At 43.9% G+C, this 10,123-nt stretch overlaps 1 long non-coding RNA gene across 1 annotated transcript; it reads left to right on the top strand.

Annotated features, from left to right (window-relative positions):
* The first annotated feature begins 6,999 nt into the window (after nt 1–6,999).
* LOC121673024 lies at nt 7,000–9,199 on the top strand. Its single transcript, XR_006019118.1, has 2 exons — nt 7,000–8,312; nt 8,424–9,199. It is a non-coding gene; the product is annotated as an uncharacterized LOC121673024 (long non-coding RNA).
* Nucleotides 9,200–10,123: the final 924 nt, after the last annotated feature.

The following is a 10,123-nucleotide window of genomic DNA, read 5'->3' as shown; positions in this document are numbered from 1 at the left end:
TTGAGAATTCTATAGAAGATACTACAATAACAGTTGGCTTTCTAGCTTTCTAGAGAAACTGTTGCTTAAGTTACTGGGGATTTTCATTCCTGATTAGGTGGATTTTCTACAAAAACCAGTTGTGATACTGCTGCCAATTCTACTTAAAAGCTTTAAATATATGACAACTAGAGAAAAAGAAATTTTAAAAATCAAATATTCTTCTCAGATTTTAGGTATTACTCTTAAAGCTAAGCAGATAGTCAAATGAATTGTTTGAATTCCTATTACTCTTTTTGTCTTAAAAAACCCTAACTTCCGTTTGCAAATAAAGCTCTAGCAGGTAGAGTTAATGTGCCTTTCTTACATTTCAGAGTCTGCAGATAAATTTAGGCTATTAAGAAAAATGGGTGAATTAAAATACTTGTATATCTAATATCCTCTAAAAAGGAGGAGCAAGAAGACTGCAAAAGTGAGCAAAACGTTTCTTGTCAAGGTCAGATAGCTTTTTAAAAGAAATGTTTCTAGCTCATGGTTCTACTGTTGCATGTGCACATTCAGCCAGGCAGGCTTTAAATCCCTTTGGCTGTTGTTTTCTGATGTCTGAAGATTTAAGTAAGAGGGGGAGGAAGTGTTAGTGTGATTTAGGCAGAACATAGTCTTCTTGAATAAGGGTCTTCAAATACAATATACAAAGGACTATCAGCATGCTCCGTGTAGGAGTAACTCTTGTTTTCCTTCTGTAAATTCCTATCTCCTAAGACCTTATTTTGAGCAAGTTTCCAGGCAAATATGGCACAGGTTGTGCAGACAGTACCACTGATATATGAGAGATGGCCTTCTCTGCCTGGGCCCACAGGTACCCCCTTAGCAGGAGGAGGTTTCCACCACCTGTGTGTGGCTTCAGGGGTGGTGGAGACATCCCATCTGCTCCAGCACCCCTCTTCCTCCTGCACCACCTGCCCATTGCACCCTCGTTCCCTACACTTCCTCAGCTCTGAGCAGTGTGGTGCCTGAAGGGAGCTGAATGGTACCTCAGCCCCCTCCTCTGGTCCAGAGCCAGGAACTCAGCCATGCCATGTCTGCTTCACCTGCACTGCGCCACACCTCGCTCCCTCCGCCCCTCCAGGCACCAGGCAGGATTGGGTCCCACTCTGCCTCTGCGTGCCTGTGATTAATGACTGCTGGACAAACATCCACAGCTGGTGGGGCAGACACTGCTTCTGGTAAGTTGGCAAAGTGGTTTTCCTGCTCTAGCAGCATAAATGTCTCCTTGCTAGTGCTAAACTTCCAGAAGTTGTTTGTTTTCCATTTGGGAACATCAATCTTCTGCAGCCGATCAAACTCACTGACCAAGTATGTTCAAATCAAATCCTCCCTCTTCTGCGCCTTTAGGGCAGGGAAATGAAGACCAGATAAAAGAATTTTTTTATTTTTCTATACAAAAATGCTGTCATTGGACTTTAAGTTTCACTTTATATGTTGATATTGGTGAGTTTTGTAATTTTACACAAATCTCTTTTGTGCTTTGTTTACCTGAGAGTTAGGTAGTTTCATAGCCAGGTAAAGGGACCTGAGGTAGACCAAAATAAATTTATAACCTAATTTCTATTAATTATGAAATACATGTTTAATACATTCATATTTTGCAAAGCAGGTTTGTGATCCTCTTCTTAAACATGCTACCTTAGCACAAGGTGCATTGGAGGAAATGATGTCTATCCAGGGATTTGAGATCCACTTAATAAAACCACCAAGGGGATTAAAAATGCCAACATATGGCAATTCAAGTCCCATATCTTCATTCTTGAAGGAAAAAATATACTCAATAGAGTTTATAGGATTTTGCTCTGAGGAAAAATTTCAGGAGAAGACCTTTCTCCTTACGGCCTGTGTCAGTTTCGTGCAGAGTCATCAGTGTACACATACACACACGTATGTTTATATGTAGACATATATATACAACTATAGCAGCAGGCAGTGGCAACTTTCACCCAACCAGGAGCTTTGTGTAGGTTGTTTTAAAGCTGAATGGAAGGTAACAAGCACAATCCAAATACAGGATTCAAACTCTGACCCTTAGGAAATAAGTAGTGCAGGAACCCTACTATGGGGGAAAAAAAAAAATCTACAATAAATCTGATAGAGACATTACAAATACAGACATATATATAGGTCTTCCTAACCTACTTTGGTTACTGATAAACCAACCATAACCTTGTATTCAAAATATCACTAGGCAGGCCTATTTCTCTCATCAGGCTACACCAAGATCTCCCACACTGTCATGTATAGAAGAGATCCATCACTAATAGTACTGCTATCAAAGTGAGAAATAGGATGTTGATTCTTGTGCAACAACAGTTTCCCATAGTGTGAGTTTTTTTTAATTACATGCTTATAGAACCAAACCCAGTTCTGAACTTGACTCACTCTGACTCAGTTAAGTTACCTGTTGCAATTTCCAAAAGAACTTTAATACTCACTGACCTTACCGGGAAGTTCTCCATTCCAGGTATGTAGGGTAAGATTTTCTTGCTGTTGAGCAAAGAAGTCCTACTGACTTCTGTGGCCTCTGTGTGTGATTAAGGTAATGCCTGAAAATGTAAATACTAATTTTTTTTTGTTTTGTTTTGGTGGGGGGTTTTTTTGGTTTTTGTTTTTTTTTTTTTGTAGTGGCAGTAGTTCAGGTGGTCTCTGAAGCACTATGACTAACAAAAGGTCAGGGATGGTCACCTAATTGCTCATCTGTGGATTATCAATAGAGGCAAAGAGTGGATTTTCTACCCATATACAGGCTTTTGTTCTGGATACTTTAAATTTGTCAATTTTCACAGCTTTCAGCTATGAATATTAAATAAATAAATCTTGAGACTTTCATGAATAATGTAATTAAAATGTAATGTAATGTAAAACTTTCTTAGACAATGCTAATAAACATCCCTTCCACTCAAAAATACAAACTGCAATATGCTGATGCCCCTAAAAATTTTTTCAAGTTAATTGAAAATTAGCTTCTTGTGGCCCTGAACAAAACCCACGCTTTTTGAACTTGGTATGTGACTTTTGGCTAAACAGTTGTTTATTCATCCCTCTAGAGATGAGTAGCAGCAGTTACCTCTCTTAGAGAAAGGGGCTGCTGCTGTCTGTGCAAATCTGCACAACACCAAGGGGCTTGAGGCATAGCTCTGGTGAGTGGTAGTAAGTCTGGCAACAGACTGAGATACAGCAGCCAGGGGACAAAAGCAGCAATGTAATGTGAAGAGATAGCCTGGTCCAAACTCACTTAACTCTCAACTGTTCATGGAATTTTGGTGTGTTTTCTCTGTACCAGCAGGTCCTTGTGCTAGATCATCTATTGCCTCTCACCCTCATGCTAGTTAAAAACTTGGATGCCATCCTTGTTGTCGATTTGGTTACTTTGTCAAGCATGTGACTATCTATATGTCACAAAAAAATCAGGTCCAGGCAGGTAACCTGGTAGCTCACAGATTTGGTATGGAAAACTATGGCCTTAGAGGCAGGGTCAACAAGACGGTGCTTAGATAAAATGATAAATGCACTGTTAAGCCAGAGTACAGCCAATATAGATGATGAAATGATGCTAAGCTTTTCCAATTATCCAAATACACTTTTTTTTTTTTTTTCTTGAAAGGGTAATTTATTCCCATAGACTTTCTGTTACAGAGAGTCATCTGCCCTCCTTTTGCTGATCAGCTGTCAGGACAGAAGCCTGAAGGTGACAAACACTGTGTAGCTTCTTCTGCCATCTTGACAGGGGTGTGGCTGCGGGTTTAGACAAAAGATTCTTTTGTCTCTCCTCTGGGGTGATGGGAGAGTGCATATTGTTGTGTTTTAGACTGTGAAACCAAGATCATGGTCCATACTGAGCTCTGTGTTGTTAGGCAAACTAGCCTGAGAGCCCTTTGAAAACCTGGCCTGCAAGAAGAAGCAAAAAGGACAAACAAAACAGGGAATCAGCAAACAATTGGTCCAAATTGTCTTCTCAAATCAAATCACTTTTACCACTGGAAAATGGTAACAAAAGAAAAACCGTGCACTTCTGGAGAGCTGGTAGCTGGGTCCTTGGCAGAGCAATGAACTCCATGCAAGGCTGCAAGCAGAGAAAAGGAATGGATATCTTTCCTAATAGCTGATACTGGCTAAAATCTCATAAACTAACCTACAGAGCATCTGAAGACATGCAAAGGACTTATGTAATTTTTTAATCTGGCATTGCCAGAAATCAGAGTTCGGGTTTTTAAAAATTATTATTATTTCTTTTGGCAACGAGTATTTTTTTAACAAAAATATTTTATAAACAGAACTTCTAATTGCATCATGCCAGTTGACTACTAGTTAATCTCATCTCAAATAAAGATCAGATTAAGGTGATGCAATCATGAGAAAGATCAACTCAAAGGCAGCTGCAATCTGGGCTTGAAAAGAGTAGCACAGGCTAGGATCCTTTTGAGAAACAGGAGACACACTACCTTTCCCTGTCAGCCCCATTTCATTTGTCCAGAGCAGGCTGTAAAGCAGTTTATGTTGGGGGGCATAATGTAATAAAAGAACAGAGAGGCACTGCAATGTTGTCCTGCTTAAAATATAAATGAATAGATTTGTCACTTTGAAAATTACAAAAAATACTAACCATGGGAACCCAGAAGGCAGAGAATATTTCTCTGCTTGTTTTGAAAGGTTTTACCCCCCTGGACAGTACCGTTTTTGACCTTTGTCCATGGGAAAATTTGCCTAGCCTCTGGGAAGAATTTGCACCTACAATGGTGTGAATTAGGTGATAGAATACTATGTGAGATTATCACAGGGTGAAAAATTTAGTTTTTAGGTCTATTTGTATAGTAAATAGATAGAAGTAGAAAACCTAAAAATGGAGGATAAGTTGTAGTTAAAAGCTTCTTTCTCCTTCTTCACTAACTCCATATTTTGCAGCAATAGTGGTTTGGTATGATTGGATAAAGAATTCCACAGTTCCTGTCTATGGGATTTAGGAACTTGTTGGACATTGGTAAAAAAGTGAAAATATCTTGCATTTTAAGCTTTCATTGGGTAATTTACCTTTAAAAAGCCTGTGAGATCTTGATAAGTTGTCTTCTTGCTGCATTCTGTGCTCTGTGCTATGTCTAAGCCATGCCAGTGGCTTGTACTCCTTAGATAAGAATTAATAAACACCTCTCTGGAAACTGAGAAGCATGAAGTCCCATTCACCTCCTTTTTTCTCCTGGCAAAAATCTGAACGTCTCCCCCATCAGGGAAGACAACAATTAATGACGTGGACAGTGTTAACTGACTACTAATAATGGATTTGTTGGATTGGTAGTCTGCTAGCAAGTGACTACCTCTGCATGCCTTACCCACAAAGTATGGTGCTCATCTGACCCAAAGCAGGCAGAGATACTGGCCCAAGACGTGTGACAGAGAAGGATAACAGCAGATGAGTGTTCCAAACACCAACGGCCAGAGACATTTGCTATCCTGCCGGCAACCGAGGGAAGCATCTGTGTTGTTAAAACAGAAGCACTGTTACATTACCGCATGTGAAACCATTAGCAGGGCACATAGCAAGGCCCATCTGTTTACTCGGGCCTCTGCGAAGGGGGAGAGCTGCTGTTTTGTTGTTTTCTCAGCATGAATGGCACATGCTTCAATGGGGAATCAGGGAACTTTTGGTTGTTGCACCAATATTAAAGCTGTGAGGAACTGCATTTTAATCTTCCAAATAGGCAGAGAGGTTAACTGATAGCCTTCGTATTTCACAAACTAGAAAGCAAATAAATAAATCAGCTAGAATGAGTTTGCCTTATAGTAAAGAACTAAAAATATACCTTCAGCCACTATGTAACAAAAAAAGAAAGAAGAAATTATACTTTTTAGGTATACATGCACACCCCATTTTTTTTTAAACTAGTGGTTCCCCAAACTAGAACTAGAACTAAAACTCTTCCTGACTCCAACAGGGGTCTGCATCAGCGCATGCCAGAAGGCAGCTGTTTGTGCTGCAGTGGGAAAACTGGGCACTGCGCAGCTGGGCGCTGCACAGCCATGCATGGACCTGATAACCCCTGTCCCAGAGAGCTTACATTTCAGCTGCATGACTGGGGATAACAGATGGGTCGAGATGGGAGACGATTAAAACAGTGGGATACTGGACAGTCTCAAATCCCAGCTGCTTACCCACTCTCTAATATTGCCAAGTTAAAATTTCACAGTCTTATTTTCACAGCAGAGTTTACTCTGCTCTTTCTCATTGAGGAAGAGGAGCAGTGGGACCTCTGTGCACGCCACAAAAGAGCTTCAGGCTGGAATTTGCTGCTGAACCAGACAGTATTGTGATAGACACAATAAAACCTCTGCTTTCTTCATGTTTCTTTGCTGCATGGAAAAGTGTTTGCAAGGCTGAGGTGCTCAGTGATAGGGAATGGCGGAGGCCGGTGTGCTGGGCACACAGTTCTGGAGGTCAGCCTTTAACCTCTGAGAAGAGGCTGACACTCAGTTGGGCTTACATGGGCTTCGGGAAGCAGCCAGGACACAAGCGACACATTTCCCTTGAGGAAAGGGAGTCTGAGGTGCAGCTGATGGCTTAATGCAACTCCCAAGAGAAGGCAGCAAAACAAAAGTAAACTCCTCTGCTGAAACGGCCTCCACACCCAAGGACGCTTTCAAGTGAGGGATTCAGAAATAAAAACCCCAAATGCCAATACAGGGACAAGCGTGGTTCAGGGCACTCTGCAGCTGCTGCTAAAATTGCCCCAAGGCTGTGACTCACACTGAGCCACCACCGAAGCGGGGTGCACGCCTGGCCGCCGCTCCACCCCACGGGCCGCCCGCCGCTGCCGCGGAAGGAGGGAGGGCGACTCCCGAACCGCCGTCTCTCCGGACCTGTCGGAGCGCGACCCCTAGGACGCTTCTTCTCGGCATTTTCCCAAGCACGAGGCCGGCCCGGGCTGGGCGGGACACGGCACCTGGGGGCGGAGCGGCAGCGGGGCGGGCCCGGCCGTGGCCGGCGGGAGGAGCCGGGTCGGGGAGGGGGCGGCCCGGAGCGGCGCTGCCGGGATGGGAGCGTGAGAGGGGGCGAGTCCGCGGCCGGTGGAGCTGCGGTCTGTCGCGGGGGCTGGTGCCGGCGGGCTTAGACTCGCCATGGAGCCGGTGACCAGGTGGAGCCCGAAGCAAGTGGTGGATTGGACTAAGGGTAAGAGGGAGCCGGGGGAACTTTCCGGCGGCGCGCTGCGGGTGCCCCGCTGCCGCCGCGGCTCCTCTGCCCGGCGGGGCGGCTGCGTGGGCGGCGGGGGAGCGCGGCCTTTGCCAGCGCCAGCCCCGGCCGAGCCCCGGGACTCCCCGGCGTGGTGCTCCGGAGCTGGCGGCTTCCCGCGCCCTCCTGCCGGCGCTCCGTGCCTGCTTGTGCCTGCTTCTCCCTGCGGGATTTTTGATTTGGTTTTGTTCTGCTTTTTTTTTTTTTTTTTTTTTTTTTTTTTTTTTGACATGGGGAAAGGGAAAGTTTTGCAGCGAGACTGGCTGACTCGAGGTTCGTATATATATATATATATATATATGCGCTGCGGTCTCTACCCATGGCTCGGTCCCCTTCTCGCTGTGTTCGTCCTGGCCAGCCTGCTTGCATGAAGAGAGGGGTTACCATGCTCTTTCAGGCAGGTAGGATCGTGAAACCACGGAGTCGTTTAGGTCGGAAAGGTCCTATGAAAGTTAACTTTCAGCTTCTCAAGCGAAATCCATTCACGGTTCGGAAAAACTTCAGGTTTGTAAGTTAAGCAAGAAGTTTTTAAACTAGCTCAAGTAAGCAAGAAGTCTTAATCCTGTTCAGCGGTGATGGGACTGAAGCGCTGTGCTCCCTCTCGGAGAGGTGAATAGCGGCCCCTTCGTCCGCCAGTCTGTCCATCCATCCATCCATCCATCCATCCATCCATCCATTCCTCCCACCTCTCATCTCCCGGGTGTGTGCTTGTGTCTCTCCCTCTCCCGCCTACTAAAACATCCTCCTCTGCTTCGAGGTTTGTTCGCAGTGCTGACATAGCAGCGAAAGCCTCGGCGGGACCGCTGTGCGAAGCCCGCTTGCTCCTGCGCCCGGCCCCGGGGGTCTCTGGGGGGCGGGATGGGCTGCGGGCGCCCCGCTCCTGCCGCCGGCGTTTCGGCAGCGCTGGGTGTTACCGGGGCTTTTTCTGAGGGCAGGTTCAACCCCGCCTTGCCATGCTCCGCTTGGACCCTGCGAGTGCTTTCCGAATGCCGACCGGGGCGTTGATGTCGCAGTTCCCGCTCTTCAGGGAATGAATCAAAAGGGAAGTAGAGCTATGAGTTAGGTGAGGGATTTATGACTTCTGGAGCGTACGTCTCTTTTTTTTTTTTTTTTTTTTTCTTGTAGCATTACGTTTTAGTGTGATCCTCTTTGGTTACATAAAGTGCTTTCACAGGCTTAGCTGGAGTTTAAGTTGAGGAGAAGTTAGGAATGTTCTGAGAGGTGAAAGTTTGCCCGGATTAGAAGCGGCATTCGCTCCCAGCAGCCATTACCGCCGTGTCTCAGGACCATGATGCTCACTGGACTGCGTGCCTGTGGTCAGCACTTGGCAAGAGCGCGGCTCAAAACTGAGGCAAATTTGGAAAGCAGACTCGTGTTTTCAGACAGCGAGAGATGGATACTCCCAGCCCTCCTGAGCGTGAGCATGTGTGTGAAGGGGCCGGTGCCAGTGAGGGACTGTCCAAGCAGCCTTTGTGAGGAGAGGATTCCACACAAACGTGCTGTGCAGTTATGCGTTAACATATAAATAACTTCCACAGAAAGATCTCTCCTTTTTTATGCTTGGTATTGGTTTAAACAGGAGTGCATTGTTCCAATGAAATAAGCCTTTTGCTTTGGCATGTGGAATACTTGTATAAAACTTTTCCCTCATTGTGTTTTTTTCTCTTTGGTGCTGAAAGTTTGTTACCTTGCCAGATTAAAGAGTAAACCTGCTAATCACTTTAAAAGCCTTTATTATTCTTAAGCACGCTTGGCTTCCTTTCTTGCATAATTTATTTTACTTGCATAATTTATTTTACTTTACTTGAACAGGCAACTCTTCAGCTGGACCCTCAATTAGTGTTATGCAGAATAATTTAAGGGCTGGCTGTAGTTGGGAGGTGGATCTTCTGACTAATGCAAACACGTGTACTTTGAAATGTAAAGGAATAAATTAAAGACTGCTGGTGACTTTTGTTTGTGCTGTTGTTTTTCAGTTTCTAGGTAAGCATTCAACTTCTTTAGTACACAGAGTCATTTTATGCCACTCCCTGCGTGACAAGACCATAATAAAGAAATGACATGTGGAAAATTTTTCTTTATGGTTATACTTTCATCTCTGCACATGAAAATAGACACTTTAATAGCTAGCTAACAGCCTTATTAGCACAATGTTTCATAGTTTATTTTCAGTCTGAAATAGTTATTGACTGTGTAGTTCGCAACCACTGGGTTTCATGTTTGACCAAGACCAATTTATTTTACCTTATGATTACATTTAATTCTCAAGATTAGTTTTATGAAACAAGTGATTGGAGGGGAGCTTGTGCTATTTGTTTTCTTACACATGCCTTCTATGAGAAGTGATGCCACGATCTTTACTGAACTGGTTGAACTCTTAGGAAAATTATTAGGCTGGTGATATCTGCTGCCAGTAGTTAGTGCTGTGGTGCCACGGAGATGTATTTTAGGAGCATGACGTAAAAAACTGCTGGGAGATGCCAGCTCTCGGTGGGGAGATTGGTTTTGCAGATGATGATTCTTACTTATCATACAACAATAAAAAATGTCTTGGCAAAATGTAGAGAATGGTGGACGTAAGAGGTCTGATTCAGTCCATTTTAATGTTCAATGTGAAACAGAATATTTGTCCAGGAACATTTCCCCTTCTCTCGCCCCCTTCCAAATTTTTTACAATCAAACTTTGATAAATTAAAGTTTTTAAAATAACTTTTCCAGATCAAAAGGAATCTTGGAAACATCCCCTTTTCCATGAAACAAACCCCTAAAAGCAAAATCCCAAAGTGGGCAGTATGACCACTGCTGGACAGCTTATTTAATCTTGGTCAATTTACTTTTTTTTTTTTTTTTTTTTTTTTTTTTTTTTTTTTTTTT

The sequence above is a fragment of the Corvus kubaryi genome, unplaced genomic scaffold, assembly GCF_017639235.1.
Source record: "Corvus kubaryi isolate FWS band 111438036 unplaced genomic scaffold, C.kubaryi_AGA036_p1.0 65106, whole genome shotgun sequence".
Classification (NCBI taxonomy): Eukaryota; Metazoa; Chordata; class Aves; order Passeriformes; family Corvidae; genus Corvus; species Corvus kubaryi.
This window is presented reverse-complemented; position numbering and strand designations above follow the sequence as displayed.